An 18851-nucleotide genomic window follows, 5' to 3' on the forward strand; every position below is an offset into this window, starting at 1 on the left:
CAGCAGTGATATAGAGGAAGAGACCAACAGAGAGAGAGAACTGAAGCGAACACAATGCAAAAACATGCTCACCCCCATCAGTCCCACGCACCTGCCAATCTGGAAAAGATGGGGGTCATCACTGGAGACTGGCTATAAGAGGTGCCACACAGAGGGGTAGGGCAAGTGATGCGAGCAGCAGCCCATGAGCATCACTTCACGTGTACACAATGCCAGTTAACCTAGGCTGCAGCCAGAACCATCACTAGCTATTTTTACCGCTTAGATCTGCTGTCAGAGTGTCACAATTTAAAGCCTCCCAGTACCCCTGTTAGGTTTGGCCCGGTCTCTCCAGTTTCAGCCTGATTTCCTTACCACATGACACAGCCCAACAGCAGACACTCTTTTCCCCTGCCCTTTATTCATTCCCTCTTTTGTTTCCCTTAACCCTCAACTTGAAAAGAAAAAAAAAAGGGGGGGAAAAAAAAAAGATCAAGGCCAGCCAGTGACTACGTTTTGCTGTTATAAAAATAAATACAAGAGGAAGGGGTTTCCCTTTTCCGGCAGTTTAGACCATTCCTACTTTTGGCTGTAAGCACCGATGTGTTTGCTAACTCCTGCCAAACACAGCAGCCGTCAGTGCAAAAGTGGTACAAGAAATGAAATGAGCACAGGGTGTAAACATAAAGCAAGAAATCACTTCACTCTGTTCACATAATGGTTTTTGTGCTCCACTCGCTCTTGAAGACGAGCGCCGCTAGGTGTTATTGCGTCTCTTATTTTCACTAAGAGCCTCCATGTGCCTGTATCTGGAAAGTTAAGTGAAATGCACCTGGGTCAGCAGCCCCTGCATTCGTGCCAGGTGACCTACTTTCAGCTATGAGTAATCAAGGAGCCACAAAGAGACGGTAGGAAAGGTTGCCCGGAGTCCCCTGTGCATCGCTACACGGTCCTGCTTGGTGCTGAGCTTCACCCGCTCTCCTCGCTGCAAACTCCCGGAGCAGCCCGTTTGCGGCGAGCATCTCCCGGGGCAGCCGCCTGCCTGCTGTGCCCGCTCCCCAGCCGCACAGCCCCAGCGCCGGCTCTCCAGGCCCCACCATGCTCCAGCGCCAACGACTCGCACAAATGGAGCTGAAAAGGGAAACTCTGCATACACCGAGCACCAAAAAACAGTGTCCGACCCCGAAGACTGGAAAGGCTTGCAGAAATCCCCATGCAGCACTCGCTTTTGCGGCCTTTTCTCCCTGTCCTGGGGATAGCCAGCACAGCCTGGGCACTGCGGCTGCATTTTCTGTTAAGAATCAGTAACTTTAGGCCCATCCTTCCCCTTCAGCTAGACTTTAGCTTTTTTTTATTTTAAGGCCAAGAATACAAAGGGATGGAACGTAACTTTCTCCTTACAGCCTGCCAGTCTGACGGTCCCATGAAGCTGTCCTATCAATTTATCACCTTCACTGCGGCGATGCCTGCACTGAAGGCCGATCTCTTACACCTCCAGATCCACTGCCCTAAACAGCCTGTGATGTTTTTGGAAGCCAAAGCAATACAGGCTCACACACTGAATGTCTGATTCCTGCTGATCTAAATGCTGTATTTGAATCAAATTAAGATCTGAATCTTACTTATATTGGAATACATCTGTAGCAGCAGATGCTTTTTACAGCTTTCTACCTGATTCAGGATCCAGGATATAATTACATTTTCGAGAGCGAGTCCTGCTACTATTTGGATACACCTTTGCCACTCACTCCAGCAGGACCAGGTTTGAAAGAAGGAAGATAAAGTGCAATTCACATCCTACTGTGAAGAGCTGTTCAGGAGATATGCACCTTCACCCTTTAAAAATCAGACAAATCAAGATTACATACAAAATTTATCCTATCCTTCCACATAATCGGCAACATGACATTAATTTCTTCCATCTCACAATACATTTAATGAGGGGGGGAAAAAAAGGTACAGGTGCACACCCCTTTCTCCAGTGCTCCTTGTTATTGTTCCAGAACAATTCTTCAAAGCTGCTGAGATCACTGTATGTTACCTCCTTTTTGAAGGATCAGACACACTGCATCAAAAAGCATGCAGGAAAAGTTCTAGGGCATGAAACCAATTTTTGTGCACTTTTATCTGGGTCAGCTTTTCTATTGATTCTGCAAATACCATATCATTTTTTTAAAGCTAAGGTTTTTTTTATTTTAAAAAGAAGAAAAAGAGAACATCAGAACTTAAGTCAAACATCCATTTGATCCAAGGATTAGTTTTGTTGGGTGACTCCAAATCAAAAGGCAGATTTTTTTTTGTAATACAGTCTAACTAACAGTGAAAGAGCATCCAGACTGATTTCTAAAATCAGTAAATGCCCTCCTCCTATACTGCTCCTGTTTTTATTAAATTATTATTTTTCTTAAATTATTTTATTAAATACTATTTAACATCTTTGCTGACAACATCTAGGAAAGCTAACGTGAGAAAAACACATTAAAAACACTCACACACACATGTTTTACCATTAATTCATCCCTCCCTTTCTCTGCTCCTCTGCCAAGTTATCCTCCACAGTTATAAACTATTTGGCACAGCCCTCACCTTTGCTTTATGTCGTTTCATCAACCTCAATGTGTGTGCCTTGAGGCGCCCTGAAATAGAAATAACAAGAACTAGCCTCGGGTGACAAAATGCTGGATCCTGTTTTAGGAGGAGACGACTTGTTGCAGACATGTCAAAGGTCTCATATGAACTTCATCTGTACACATGGGTGGGAAATGGAGAAAGGACACTGCTAGGATGATGCCTACAACTGTGACAATTTGTAGCAGGAGCGACTCAGAAAATTTGCTTGCAACTGCAGATGACAGCAGAAAAAAAACCCAGAACACTAGTTGGGAATTCTAATTAACTTTCGGTGAAAACAAAGAGCTAACGAACTGGGTCTAAAGTGCTTTTCCAGGATGGAGTCCTTTTGCTTCTGAGAGATGTTTTTTATGTATTTTGGTGGTGGTGGTGGGAATAACAACACTTCGCCCACGAGCTTGAGCAGCAAGCGTGCTTCTGCTGGAAGCCGGGCACCCACTTTGCCCAGACCTCGTTTCGCAGGGATCTGGGTGCACAGCGAGTGGGGCCATTTCACGCACACTTCCAGTCAGAGCTCGAGGGGGATCTGACTACACCAAGCATTTGTTTCCTGGCTTTGGGACGTCCATCTGGCACCCTCGAGACCCAGAGGATCGTCAGGACGGATCTCTCAGCCTTTTTACATTCTATTTTCCCAGTCTGGAGAGCTGGGGTGGGAAGAAGAGTAATCGTTTCCACCAGACAAGTTGTGTAACACAAACAAAATCCCCACCCTAACAGCTTAATGATTTCTGATATGCAAATGATTAAACCCCAAAATTTGCTTGCCATGATTTTACCCAATTAAGCCTTGTCTTCGTTAGGGAAACAGTGCCAGTCCCGCACGAGGCTGCTGGACGCAGCCTGTAACCAGCGTGCCGCAGCCGGCCAAGCTGCCCTCGCCGCGGCAGGGCCGGGGTCCCCTTGCCCCACAGGGTCACCCTCCCTCCCTTCCCCCATCCATTAACTGGTTGCTCGGCGCTTTGCAACCTTTTGAAGAAAACACCTGGAAAAATAAGCCCGGGGAGGCCCACGTTAAATAGAGAAACGAAAACGCATTGCCGGCTGCCCTGAAAAACTAGGCCAGGCTTCGCTCGACCAAATCTCCAGGTATCTCTGAGTCGGCAACAGTTGGCACGATTCTTAAAATACGCACAGGGTGATCAAAGGCTGGCTCACAGCGCTTGGTACACTTCAAGCATGAGCAGTGAATTTTAAAATGAGACTGACAGAACAATTTTTGAATGAAACCTTCTCCAAACTCAGGGCTGCTTGCTGACTCCCTCCCTGCCTTGCTCTCCCACCTCAAAACGCACCGACAGGCCACCGTGGGAAAGGCAGAGGTACCAAACACGGCACTTTGGTCCAAATTCAGACCGGTGGCTGTTTCAGTGTTGAAGCGGGGTTGCAAACCCCAACTTTCTGTGGCTCTTGCCGGCCAGCCGCCATGGTGCTCCCTCTCCTTGGGCCGGGCTGCGGCGTCGGCCTTGCTGGGAGACGCGGCGGGGACGGCAGAGGGGAAAGCAGGGCCTGAGCAGGGACAGCCGGCCGGCTGCCCGAGGAGGCACCTGCAGAGCAGATTTTAACACAAACACATTCCCATCCTAACAGGACACACTCCCTGGGGGAACGTTTCCCCCCCGCCCCCGTGCACCACGTCCCAGGCCCTCTCCTTCACCCGCTCCCCTCATGCTAAGAAGCTTCGCTAGCAGAGAGGAGCCGAGCTCTGCTTGCCCTCCTAGCTCTGGTTAGCAACTGCAAAAAGCAGGGCCGAGTAACCAGCAAGTACCTTCCCCTCCTCTCCCTCACACCGGGGGGAAATGAGGGCTGCTCCCATCGCCACCAGCTCACCCCAAACCTCCTTTCCCCGTCCCACTCACCCCAAACTCCCAGACGTGCATTTCAACCTGCTTACTGCTGGCATAATGCCTTTGGATTTAAATATTTCGGCCACTTGGCAACAAATGTAGACGCTTTTGTGCTTGTGCTCTTGCGTGGGGACATCAATAAGCAGGTTTTGGCCACCCGTCCCATGGCAGGTCGTACTATGTGGGGTGGCTTATCCTCTTCAACCCAGCTGTCAGGCAAACGGGTTCATGGACGAGTATGCTGAACCTGAATGGACCCTCTCAGCCTGGATTCAGAAATTACTATGGGCAAAGAGAGTCAGAGTTCACCGGAGAAAGCGACTAGTAATGCTCAGATCTATATAGAATCATAGAATCACCTGGGTTGGAAGGGACCTTTAAAGGTCATCGAGTTGAACCCCCAACATATATACAATCTCTCAGTGAGCCAAACAGCAGCTTTGAAGTATCTCCTACAGAGCAAGTTAAGTAAACATCTTTAAAAAAAGCTCAGCAACCCTCCAAACCCATGCAGGGTAGTTACGGCTCTCTTTAGCCTGTCCTTCGTGTACCTTCAAAGTGGTCTGTGAAATCGGTCGTAACTTTGCCACTCGATTTGGTTCCCTTACAACACTTTACTACAACATCCGAATAACTGGGAAGCAGCACAGCGACATCAACCAGAACATCCTCCGCTGTCCAAAGGCAAACTGCACTGAACTCAGGCTTTGACTTCTTTGTATTTATATACTTGTATTTTCCAGACTAAATGTGTGGTTAAGCAAACACCTCAGCCAGAGCCTCTACCACCTTCATGCAAACTCAGCCATGAGCTTTCACATGTCCCACTGAAACAACCAGGTCCCCGCTTGGGCCCAGAAATCCGTTTTATTTAGAGCGTTTTGCCCTACAAGGAACTCTGTAATGCTCTGCTCAAAGATGAACAGTGCTCAGAAATGTTATTCTTGATGGAAGCTGTATTTAAAATGCTTTTCTGCTGTCCTCAGTGGGGTTTCACATCTTGTGTGTGTGACAGAGCAGACATGGTCTGCAAGAAGCTATAAATCCTGACTGCACAGAACTACCCTAAAACTAAAGCATCCGCTGACCAAATTTGACCCCTAGAATCAAGACGCTCAAATCTCCTCTGTTCCTAAACTAAGGGTAAAATTTGGTCCTGGAAGCTTAAGGTCGCTCCTCAGTTTGCAGCAGAGCCTACCTAGGAATCTGTCAAGTTTCTAGCCTGCACGTCAAATAGCCTTGTCAAGCCGTACGATCAGCAAGAAGCAGCCAAGGCAGGGTTTTATTGTCAGGGAATGTAAACAAATAGCAGGCAGTGCTGCTCATCTATCCCAGGTTGGTGCATATAATTTTAATTAAAGCATTTATGTAAATACAGATGCAAATTAGGTTCAGTATAGCATCTGGCAAATTACTATCAGAGCCCTGAGGCTACTGACAAATTATCAGCATGAGCTTTCATGATGTGAAGGTACCAAATCCAGTCTTGGTCCAGACGCTGTATATTTTATTTGGCTTAAATTAGCAGTAAACCACCATACTGGTACATACATACGAAGTTAAATAGTCTTCTATTTGAAAAAGAGCTCTTAGGAGGTAAACCAGTATCATCAAAATACATTCTTTAGACAGCCTGTGTCTAAGCAAGAAAAAAACCCCTTTTGCATTTCTGCAACACCTATGAAAGGAACTCAAAGCGCCTCTGAAATGTTAATTAATCCATACTCTCCCCAAGGGAGATCTATTTTAAAGATGGTTATATGGAGTCTGCATTAATCTCTCATTCGCCAAAGGCTCGCAGGAGGGAAAGCTACAGAGATCGAATCTGGACCTAGGAGCCTTGATTCCCTGCTCCTCCACGTCGTCATCACAAGGTCTCCCTCCCCCAAAATCACAAGAACTTGCTCACACCAAAGAGGTGTGAACCTTTTTGGCCTAGATATCATTGCCTCAAAGTAGTGTTAACTTCAAAACCTTCTTAAAACTGCAAAGGAGATTATCTGACAAGAAAAATAAGGGAAAACAAATCACAAGGGGAGAAAAAACCCACAACTTTCAAAAACTGAAGGAATCTTTAGATCATGCTGTAAGGATCTTTCTCTGGAAATGACCACGATAATGTTCACAGGAATATCAGCACCAACTTCTGCTGATTATTCAAGGTGCAGTTCCATCTTTGGGGCCTTGCAAGCAGAGATCAATTCCCATTCTTTCAGAACCCTCCATTAAGACCAACGCATGGAAAGAGGCAATAGCTCCTCAGGCTTAAGAACATACTTGACTTGATCAACATCAATGATGCTTAAGCACGCACTTAACATTTTCCCTGCCAATACCCTTGCAATTTCCCAGGTTATGAGTTTGCCACTGGCACTGAATGAAGTGAAATCACATTTCCAATGTATTCAGAATGCATGCAGATGTTGACCGGAAACAACTGTTATTACTGGTGACAAAGAACAGGAGAAGGAAACGCAGTGAGGTCTGGAGTCACACGGATACATTCACAGCAAGACAAAATGTGACGCGTACCTGACATATCATTACTATGACAACATTGTTTGGAAGACAAGTGTACCCAGCATTTTGTAAGCATATGGTCACATACCAACCCCTTTCTGTGCTCAAAATTAAAAACAAAACAGAGGGATAGGAGCTAAAAGCATCAAGCCACAGACTGGCCTGTTTGCATTCCTTTGCCCTGGTATCAGTTACAACGACTGCACATTCATTTAAATGCTTTGCTTACTGACTTAATTTATTTGTCTTTAGCATTTTGCTTCCAAAAAAATAAAATAGGTAAAAATAGCAAGTGTCATTTTCAAATGTTGGGACGCTGGTGTGAATTCCTACAGTAACAGTGAGTTCCCAACTGCAGGGAGTGTGGAAGAGTGGGAACAGTGAATGGAGACGTAATTAAGGACACTACACTGAGGTACCTTCTCCTGTGATCTATTGGAACAGGCTAAACCTGAGAGCTTCACGCCCTGGGAAGCTGGGCACCCTTGCTCTCCACAGCTAAAGAGAATGGGCATACATATATAAACATATATATGAAACTTGCTGCTTGCTGGAGAGCAGTAGTATTTCAGGCTCAGCTCCTCCACAGCATGTTTGCATCTTGACTGTACCCTGCTCCAGCGCAATCATTTTCTGGGTCCCCTTTGCAGAATGAAAAAATGTCAAGTTTCACTGGAGGGAGAGAGAAAGACTGTTGTAAGACGAGGCACTTTCCATTCTTATTTTGGGAGAAAACCAAGCCAAAATCACAGTCTGGCCACGTTATTTGTTTCAAGTCAGAACCCCCATTCTTCACAGAGGCCAGGTTGGCCACCTTGATGCTTTCTTGTTGATAATCACATCTCACCAGACTTTTATCTGATCTAAGACTTAGTTGGGCAATTCCAATAGACCGAATGATTGCACTAGTTCCCTGAACTTGTGTAAATAATTTTTATTCCTCAGTGTTTCTACAGCTAATTCTTGTAACTTCTCTGTATAATGAATACTGGGACGGAAAATATGCAAGCAGATACCAGGTGCTTGTATTTTAAGAGAGATGGGATTAAATAAGGACCGATAAACCGCTCTCTTCTTTGCTTCTCCGAAGCTGGGGATGACCTTGAGGTATTTTTCTGCCGCAAAGAAACATGTAACTCTAAAAGGCTTGGAGGGAAGAGAGAAGCAGTATTTCACCAAAGGACCTGTAGTAGCAGTGTAACAACATATTGTCCTCAAGGGAGCCAAGGATCAAAACTCGGTGCGGAAAGACAGAGTAGGTGGTAAAAATCCAACGGAGCTATACGTCTTCCGGTTTAGCAGGCATGGTGGTGTTGCGTTGACGGTTGGACTCGATGATCTTAGAGGTCTTTTCCAACCTTAATGATTCTATGATTCTGTGACTCAGGGGGTAAAGCTGTGCTAGGAAGAAGGAAGGCAGTTGCTCTGCCCAAGAGGTAAAGTTGTGCCTTGGTTCCTCTGTCTGCATATTTTTCCACTTCTTATTTTTGGATCTTGCAACATTATCCAGCATTAGATGGCACATAGTTAGAATAACAGCCACCATGCCCCGCTATAGAGAATGAGGGGAATACCAGAACCTCCCTGTAAAGGACGATGAGAGAGGAAGTGCAACATTAAAAATGTGCCTTTCACCTCTTTTTTACTGAGGAGGATCTGAAAACAGCGCTTTAAAAACTTATAGGAACTACGACCCCAGAAGCACTCCAGCAGCAGATGAAAACCCATGTAGCCCTGTCAAAACACTACATGGCAGATGGGGCTATCGTGGCAAAGCCCTGGTCTACAAGAGCCCAGCACGAGTCCCTCGCAGGCTGGAGCAAGGGCGGCTTCCCCAGCACACACATGCTGTGCCTCGGGGCTGTGCCAGCATGGCCGCGTCCCTCGGGAATTGCACCTCTCCATGCTTTTTGACCTGTACAGCTTTGCTGACAGAAGTCTGTAGTGTAGGCATGGCTTAACTCCAGGCTATTTTCAGAAGGCAAGATGTGACCTAACTTCCCAGCATACATTACAACCCGTGCTGCAAAACAAAATTCAGCCTTTGTGCCTTTGCACACAGAGCTGCTCTGGGCACTGGAGGCATGGACCATCGGATGCTGTCAAGCAAGAGTCAAGATGCTGATGCTAAGACAAAAAAGGTATCATAAAAAGACGTGACAGTTTTCATTGATAAGCAATCTCTAGATGGGCACTGTCTGGGGAGAGGATTCAGCGCCCAGGGCGGAGCTGTAATGCTCATGGCTTACACGCTCCCCTGGAGCACTGGTGGCTGTGGCCCCTTCACGTCACATTAGTGCAGAAGGACCCTACTACCTGAGCGCGTCAGTCGCAAGGTGACGTTGCACTCCCTAAGCCAAGGCGAGCACAAGACATTAACAATATCAGTGACAAAAATGAGAAACTAACACATATCAAAGGATGATTAAAACCTTCTGAAAAGGCGAAGTTCAGTAGGTCTTGCAGGACAGCTTCATCCCAGACTCAACCAGGACCCATTTTATTTGGCCAGCTGACCTGTTCCCCTATTTCCACTCAAACTGTGCAGCTATGAGGCTGATTTTGCCCTTTCTTCCTCTTACTTTAGGCTCAGATAACATTTCACTGGGTCAGAATTTACTGTGAACCGAAGTGGCTGCTGGTCGGAGTACCCACCAATCTAAATGTACATTAAGAGTTCATGAAAATTTAAGTTAACACTTCAAGACCCGGGGACATAGGGCAAACACAGATACAGCTAATGAACAGCTGTCTTCTACCAAAAAATGTCGGAGACCCACCAGTGCCAACAAACTACTGATACCCCACTGATCCTTAGATGACAAGACATTGCTTTAAAGGCTGGACTTCAGAAACCACTATTCATAAATGTGAGCAATCATTTTTATCTTGACAGGACACTGGCAGAAATGGAAAATGAATAATGAGTTGCAGCATCCTCTGAAGCACAGTCCAGTCCTCAGTCCAGAAGTGCTGAAATTGGGAATCTGCCCAAGAGTGCGAACAGACATGCCTCTTCCTTGGAAACGTAACCCACAGCTGAGCTGCATGGAGAAGACACATCTGGAATTTCTCTGCTGCCAGCAGCTCTTACAGTTCACATTATGACACCAAGAACCAAAAGCTGATGTTTCTACAGAGAACCCCTCCCTCTTCCAATTATTCTGTAGGATACAATAAGTTTCTACTTACTGAAAATGTTAATTATCGCTGCATTTTCTCACATCATCAATACTTGATAATTGATGCCTTTGGTAGAGATAAGACACAGCCCCCAACATTTTGAATTACACTGGTCTTCCCTCTGCTCAGGAACAGTGATTCTGCAACAACCCTCACCTGTGATTCAATCCCAAACTCAAAGAGGGGGAACAGGGTCTGTTTTGGGCAGACTCCTCCTAACTACCAGGGAAGAAGCAAGGAAAGGGCTCCCAGAACTTGGGTGGAGCTTCGTGCCCTTGCTGGGATGAGGGGGCAGATCTTTCACGAGGAAGAGAGCAGCTCTACAGATGAAGAGGTAACGTCACCACTGGCAACTAAAAGAATAATGACGATGTGCTATGCAGCCTCCACTGCAGCCGTCTCTGGAAGAGCTGCTCCAGTCAAGGGACAGGGACTCGATTCCTCCATCTACCCGATTTCTAGCTTTTGGAGGAACTGCTTCAGTAAAGAGTGACACAAGTCGCTCAAGATCTGGATGCTGTTCTTGTAGCAGCAGAGTCCCAGAAGTCTTCCCCAGAGACACTCCCACTAGTTTTGAGGGCAAAACCAGATGGCATTCAGCATGCTGCCGGAATATTCCTGGAGATCGATGTGACAATGGAGTCCCACCAGGACCTGCTGCAGTCATACAGGGCACAATATGACCGTGTTCTACCACTGTGTTGTGGCTACCACCAGGCTACCTGAGCAGGCTTTTCACCTTGTCCCAGGAGTATGAAATCAAGCTGTTAAGACAAACCCCTTAATCACCGCCTTGATGAAGGACAGGACTTTGAAATTCTGCCCTGGATCCACCGTAACTTTGCTCTATCAACTAAAAGGAACAGCTCTAGGAGAGAAAACAAGCATCCCTTGTAATCTGATATAACGTGGGATAAAATATTCACACTCCGTAAGAAATAATACTGAGAAAGTTGTATGAGGAATGCTTCTGATACGGATCTATTTTGCTACCTGTCTCCACACCGGCACTACCCAGATGCCCAGAAGCTCCAACAGTATGAAGGGCTGGTCATTCCTGACACACCCTGCATCTTCCAAACACACAGGAGCCTTTTTACTCTAAAGGCCAGCTGCATAAGGAAAAGACGTTAAACTTCGTACAGACCGGTCCTCACTCCTGGTGTCATACCTGTTCTCTTTAAAGTGTATCTCCCTACCTTACCAAAAAAGGCCTCCCACATGTATTTACACTGGTGTCTGCTTTGCAGGGAAAGAAATACAGATTTTCATCTGCTTGGCACACCACCAGCCGAGCTGCAGTTGGAATTCAGTGGACAGACTCTTTATTGCATAAGTGATGGGAAGACCATAATTTTATCTCCAAAATCTGAATTGCGGGGGGGGGGGGGGAAATAGCTTCCCTGCTGCTTCTTGGTACTGGAGAGAGCTAAAACAATGGGCACCTTCCCAGGGAAAGCGCTACTCCATGCTCCTCTCTGCGGCCATGTAGCAGCTCTGTCTGGGATGTGATGGAAACAACTTGTATTAATGGCTTCAAAGGAGGCTTGGTGAGTGTCCCCCTCTCTCACACTCACCAGACTTTAATCAAAAGTAGTATTATAGCTCTGGGCAAAACCATTTCCATCCTCTACTGGCTTCTCATTGCTCAGCTCCAGGCACACTGCTCAACTTTCATGCCTCAGTTTCCCCACCTGTTAAACAGAAGTAATAAAACCTCCCCTGGAGGTACTCTTTACACACTGGCGTTTGTAGAGCACCGTGCAAAAGAAAGCACTACAGCAACTACAGATCCTAAGCAAAGCAGCCAAAACTCTGCTAAGAGGGCAGCAGACCAGACACACGACTAGATTAGTCTGGTTATGAATTGGCTGTGTTACAGCAGGTTGTCTGGAGTAACGGCTCACCAAGGGACCAGCTGAGCCACCGATGCCTCAGCGAACCACCAGCCCATTTGACCCCTACAGACAACGGCGCAGCACAAGCTCGGAAAGCCAAAAAACAGAGAGAAGCCGCCAGCTTCTTCATATTCATGAGCTCTTTAATAATGCTTAGCAAAACTTGGAGGCATGTTCTCTGCTGTTGCTCTTGCCCTTTCGCAGAGCGAGCAAGTCATAAATATTTCAGGGGAAGAGTCCAGAAAATTTGCAAGACTGGTCTTCGGCTTTTACAGCATTAATGAGCAGGCTATTAATAGTTAATGAAGCAGCTGCTGGTGATCTCAGAGGTAAAGGCAAGACGAGAGCAGCAGTGGTCGCCCATTCATTACAATGTGATAATGGGAAGGAATGGCTTGATCCTTTTGTCAAACCCTCCCCACCACGGTAAGACCCAGAAGCTGCTCACAGGACCTCCAGCAGAACTGCACCCAACGCCCAAGCCCCGCTGCTGTCACCCAGCAGAGACGGAGACCTCTTCAAAGGGTCTGAACCAACCATCCTGATGACCTGGGCACATGTGCGGGAATGAAAAGGCCTCAGCGCTGCGTCTTACTTAAACACAAGCGTGCTGTCCTAATCACCAACCCAGCTCGGACCACAGAATGCATGCGTGCAGGTGCATCTGTGCACCCTCTAGTCCTACATACGTAAAAATGTCAACAAGAGTGTGGGTTTGGGTCTTTTAAAGGTCTCAGCTGCTTGTTCAAAGCCAAATTCACAATACGATTAGGCAGCCGACTCCAAAGAACAGCTCCTGTGATTTCAGCCTTGCACGCAGGAAGGACTCCGGTGAACAGGTATTTCTGCATACTTACTCTTTCGCATCTCTGAGCTGACAACGCCTCATCTGTACCCTTGCGGCTGGGAAGCCCAAAGCATCCCTTGGCCATCACCATGTGGTCACTCCACTTGCCGGGAGCTTTACTGAGGATGGGCACCACGCGGCTGCCACCTGCCAGCCCCACAGCCCGGGCAGGGGCAAAACGAAACAGCCATGGCAAGAAGAACTGGGTAAAAGTTTGGACATTACCGAACTCCACTTCCTTCTTTTCACCCCTGCTGGTACCACCGGTTTTTAAGGGATTTGTGAGGTTGGTTTCTGGCTGCCTCCAGGTTCATGTGTATATGGGTCTACCAGTCCCAGGGCTACTTATTAACTTGCTGGCTAATGTCTGTCACATTTGACAGAGGTTAAAATCGCGAAGACGGTAACTTCCTACCGGCCTCATGAAAACAGACAGGGTGCGGAGGAGAGATCCCCATCACCGGTGCCATGAAGGGGAGAGGATGTGGGGTTAGTTCGACCCCTCTCCCAGTGCAAGCTGGAATTCAATCTCATGAGTGAAATGCAATGGAAAGCGGTTTGCGCCCGTCCTGCTGGTCCCAGAAATAATCACTCTTCTGGATTTCAGCTCACATCACATCAGGATTGTGACAGATGATTTTTCTGCTCGACAGCTGATAGAAGTCTGCACAAAATGCAAGGAGTGGTAGCAGCAAGACTCCCCGGAGACTCCCAGGTGGACAGGGACAGCTCAGACCCACCTCCTCCCACAGTAAGCCCCACGGACTGAGCGGGGTGTGGATGCAACCTGAGTATCTCCCGTTTATATAAGTGTCCTCAGCGCAGAGTGCAAAAGTTTGCACTTCACCTGTTCCGCCTGTAATGCTCAGAGCTGGCAGCCAAGTGCCTTGAATTCATTGGCAAGAAGCAAAGGCAAAGAAAAGCTTAATTTCAAAACTGTAGTCTTAATTCCACCCTCCAAACCAGAGCTGTTAAGTGGTCCAGGAGTCAAAGGCAACTGCAGTACTGGGGCCTTTGTTAAACAATTAACTATGATTTGCCTAATCTATCTGCAGATACTCACTGAAGAGACAAAAAGCTTCTCTGTCAACACCCCTACTCTCACCTAAACCCTGGCCTTCTGGACAAGCACCTCCTGGGATGCTTGCCTTCTAGTTTTTAGCACAACTGGTTCTTGGCTTTGCTTGCCTTCAAACAAGACCCTGCCTGCCTACTGTCAATGCAGATCAAAGGCGACCTTAATAGATCCTCACTGTATAAAGACCTGTCAAATAAGTTTATTATGTTGGATTTCAAGTAATTAGTTTATTCTGTAATTTGATTAAAAACTATCATTTGCCAAACAGGCCTTGGAAAAAAAAAATTACTACTTGGACTTATTAATAAAGTACATAATTAGCAATGAATGAGAGTACAGTGCTTCCTTTTAAACCCATAGCATGTAACATTCCTTCATGCTTTAAGGGGGGAGCATCTTAAAGTCATTATAAACCTTGATTTCAAGACTTTAACACCTTGAACTATTTAAATCACACTCAGGATGAAACCTCTCATATGAAGAATCCTGACAAACCCAGATGTGCACTGGGCTGTTCCTCACCCTCATACCATCTATTTTACATAATTTAAGAATGGGCATTTTAAAACCGCAGACAAGTCAAAAAAAGTTTAATGACTAAAAAACCGACCCAACTTCAAATGTTTCTTAATCAGCTTCCTACTAGTTGTCTGTTTCATTAAAAAAAAACCCAAACTTGTAAGATTCTTGATATTTTTCCTCCTCCTCTAGTTACATTGTAAAAGTGTCAGTAGGAAGTGTGTGTTAAACTTGCTGTTTCCAACTCTTTGAGGCCTTATTTTTCACTGATTTTAAAACACCACAAAGGGACAAGGGCCATTCACGCACTAGCCAAAAATTAATCAAGCTGCAACCCCAATGAAGCCAAGTGGCCAGAGCGAAAGGCGAAGAGTGTTTCAAAATGAGTACCTGCAGGGTGTAAGAGACCAATATAATAAAGGGTGGTAAATCAGAGTCTTTCTCCACTGCTGTGTGGACCAGCAGTCACCAATCTGAGCTGAAGATGGGTCTCCTGGATGGTCTGCGCCAGAAGCCCGGTGCGGGAGCTCTTCTGGAGGATGCTATGGCAGATGCACAAACTAAACCCAACGTGACAGTAACCTTAGGGCACACAGTAGCAGCCTCCACCCAGAGATTCAGTAAAAAAGTCAGGAGGAGAGTGAGCAGGACCAAACAGAACTCCCATCTATACATGCATGAACAAAATACAGGCACCTTAAAAAATAAAATAAAATAAAATAAAATAACAAAAGCACGTTAGATGAACACACAAGCCAGTCTGAGCAGTCCTGCAAGAGCTGCACCTATCGTGGGATACTGCTTGTGCCAGTGAGAGGCAAATAGGAAAGGATGCACCGAGTCCAAGGCAGCTAACTGAAAAACACGATCAAATTCCAACCCTGGCAGCTGCAATCGATAGAGAGAGGATGCTCAGGTATGAGTCCAGTCTTCCTGTGCAAATACACCGTTTCCAAAATGCAGCAAACTATACCACACACCATCGCACGCAAAACATCTAAAAGAAAAGTTAAAAGCGTCGCAGAGACCAGGTGGTAATCCCCATTCCCTCTTGGTTCCCACTACCTTCTGTAAGTAAAGCAGCCTGCAAACAGCCACAAATCCTATGCCTTACAGTACCACATACTGTTTACATCACCCCCAATTTCTGCATGCAGCAGTGCATCCGATATCCTCCTTGCAATGTACCTCGCACAATTTTCACGGGGTGCTTCATTTAATAGCACATTTCAAGGCAGGTTCCTCACTCCATCAAGCACCACAGAACCTCTTCCCCCGTGGATGTAAAGGAGCCTTCCCTGTGGTGAGCACCCCTTCGCGGCAAGGTCCCTGCTGGGATGCGGACGGAGCCCTCCGAAGCAATGGCAGGGTGGGAACAGGCAGGTGGGGAAGAGGGCAAGGAAGAGGGTACCACAAAGAAATAAAAAATGCAAAACATGATCTCAACAATGTATTTCCACCTAAACTGGGGACAGAGTGCAGACAGGGGGCTGTGGCTTTTTTTTTTTTTTAAAAAAAATCCCGCATATTTAAGTCCCCTATACATATTGTGGGAGCAGTGCAGAGGGCTCAGCAGGGAATTGGGGCCAGCTGGCAAGGGGTATGCTGGTGCCTGGCCACCCCCTGTGCCCCAAGCTGCAGACCCCGAGGGTGAGAGCACCCGCTCTGGAGTGCTTTGCGGAGAGAACAAGGCCATCCGCCGCTCACCAAGAAGCAAGAGCAGAGCAAATAAAAAGGAATTCAGATTTCAGGAGATTAAATCCACCGACTTGGCGCTCTGATCTGCCGCTGGAGAAGAGACTGGGCTGGAGCTAAGACCATCCCTATGTATGAGCTCTTTTCGGCATAAGTAGTTCTTGTGACACTCCTCTCCTGGCTCAGACACCCAGTGACTGTTTGCAGGCTCTCCTGGACGGTCACACAAAGGGTAAACACATAAAAATAAGGTAAAGCGTGAAAATAAGGTACTTATGGGTATGGCTAAGATCCAAGATAACAGGAGAAGCAAACAGAATTTAAGGCACTTCAAGCATATTAAGGCTTGAAAGCAAAATACTTTGGAGAGCTAACATTTTTCTCGTGTATCTGATTAACTGCGGATTTTGAAACTTGTGTTCGCCTTGAGCAGTATTTCCCAAACCACTCCTATCCCTCGACGTAACTGCCAGGCACAGAGGAGATGCTGGCAGATACGCAGAGGCAGGGTGTCCTGTAAAAACCGCCTTTTAGAACGGTGAAACTGCGAGAATGCTCTACCTTTAAAGAAACAGAAGATGCCAAGTCAAGAGCAGTTAAGAAAATGGTTCCCTTCAAACACATCGCTCCCCCTCGTCACTCTGTTTTAAAACACACATGGAGCCTACTCCAACCTTATGCTGGAGGCTCCCAGACAGGCGTCGGGAAGCAAAGGCTCCCTAAGGCTGCAGTTTCCTCCAAGACTGCCTGCAGATGACAATTTGCTCATCACCGCATTTGTACCTGGAACCTTCCCACCTGCAGCTGCTGAGCAAAATCCTGCAGGTCCTCAGCGGCCACCAGCCCCTGCAGCCTGGCACGGCTGTGCCGGGCACTCCACCGTGCGGCATCCCCACCTACGCCCCCTGGTTCAGAAACCTCACACGAGGCTTTCTGAGCATCCCATCACTGCTGGCTTCTCAAAGAAAATTAAACCTCACACTCAAAACGGCAGCACAGTGGAGCTGGTTTCATCCTGGCAAGGTGCTTGTACCTGAGCACAGGGTGGGGAGACTGGTGCCTTAGGTTAAAGCCCAGGTAAAAGAGCTTCTGGCTCTCAAAAAGATCTGGCTGCCCAGTCCTGAGAGATGAGGAACAGATCCCAAATATTTGCAACCACGAGGTCATGACTCCTACTGGTACCAAGTACTATATGACAGTAATGAAAAGCAGCATCAGAAATGTGACAGGCTGCAACAGATGCCATGGGGATGCCGGACGGTGACAGGGAAACAAATGAGCAGTAAAGGACCCTGTGACCACCTTTGGCTGAGCAGAAGGAGGGTGTTGGTGCAGTGGTCCCACGGGTGGGAGCAGCAACAGCCATGTGGACACCCAGCCAGGTGACTGAGGAGGGAGCCAAGCGTTCAGACAACTTCCCCACCTTTCAGTCACTGGAAATAAATAGATCTGACCCAGCGCCGCTCTTTTCAGAGGAGCGGCAAGGGAAACCTCTTCAGAAAACGCAGGGTGTTTATTCAGCTTCAGGGAAGAACCGCGATCCTCTGGGATAACCCCATCCTCCACAATTTTCACAGAAACTGTATCAAAGCCCAAAAGACAACAAGCACCGAAGCCTGCAACAGCAGTGTGCTCCCAGCTTATCATTTAAATAAATCAGTTTCTGGAGAGACAAAAGACAAGGAAAAACTCCCTGCAGTGCCTGACAGTTTGTGCCAAAGAGGATGCTGATAAAAAAAAACCCAAACCCAACAAAACATACTTGCTTTAGAGGTGGGTGGCGGGAAGAGGGATGGGGAAGGCATCTCCTCATAAACACTTCAGGCCAGAACCATCGGGACTTTCTTTTATTTCATGCGAGGGTGAATCAGCAGCCCGTCAGCAAGGCTCGGAGATGCCGGCGCTGTCTGCTTCGTACCGGCTTCCCCCGGCATGGGAGTATGCAAAACCTCCCTGCCGCATCGCTCCCCCGGGGTCTCCGTCCCGGCACTTTTTGAAATCCAACAGAACTTACTACCTCCAACTGTTTACTCTTGGATTTTCTTCTTGCAAATAAGATTTAAAAAAAGAACAAGTATTTTCCCACTTCTGCTATCTGAGTGAAGTGTAACACAAAGTAACTGAAACTAGTAAGCATGAAATTAGGTTTGGAGCTATAAAAAAAGCAAAAAAGTCCAAAGCCTGGAGAGTGAGAAAAAAGAAGACATACATCGGAGGCAAGAGATGGGGGCACAGCGTTCTTGAGAAATACTGATATTGTATTAAACCCCTCTAAGGGTGCCTTTAGCAGCAGCTCAGAACCTGCTACATTTGGGTGCTATTTAAAAAAAACCACCAAAACAACAAGATTCTGTTTAAAAAGAAAGGAAAGACATTTTTCCCTCTACAGCTTTGCTCACAGGACTTCTTGCTCCACTCATCAGACTGGACAAGAGGTTAAATAACCTTGAACTTGAGGCTTCCTTGGTTATGGTCATTGACTCAAAATGAGCAAGAAAATCTCTTTCCAATTGTTTCATTTTGGTTTAAGCTCCTGCAAGTGAAATATACAGTTTTAACACTTACTAGAAAATTGTGGGAACAACCACCAATTAATGACAAAAGAGAAGCCAAAATCGACAAGTAATATGAGGTTGCAAGTTTAAAAAAATATT

At 46.7% G+C, this 18851-nt stretch overlaps 1 protein-coding gene across 3 annotated transcripts in view; it reads right to left on the reverse strand.

Moving 5' to 3' along the window:
• The window catches only part of ZHX2 (zinc fingers and homeoboxes 2), a 76626-nt gene that overhangs the window by 51789 nt on the left and 5986 nt on the right, over nt 1–18851 (reverse strand). The window lies entirely within an intron of this gene.

Source organism: Opisthocomus hoazin, chromosome 3, assembly GCF_030867145.1.
Source record: "Opisthocomus hoazin isolate bOpiHoa1 chromosome 3, bOpiHoa1.hap1, whole genome shotgun sequence".
Taxonomy (NCBI): domain Eukaryota; kingdom Metazoa; phylum Chordata; class Aves; order Opisthocomiformes; family Opisthocomidae; genus Opisthocomus; species Opisthocomus hoazin.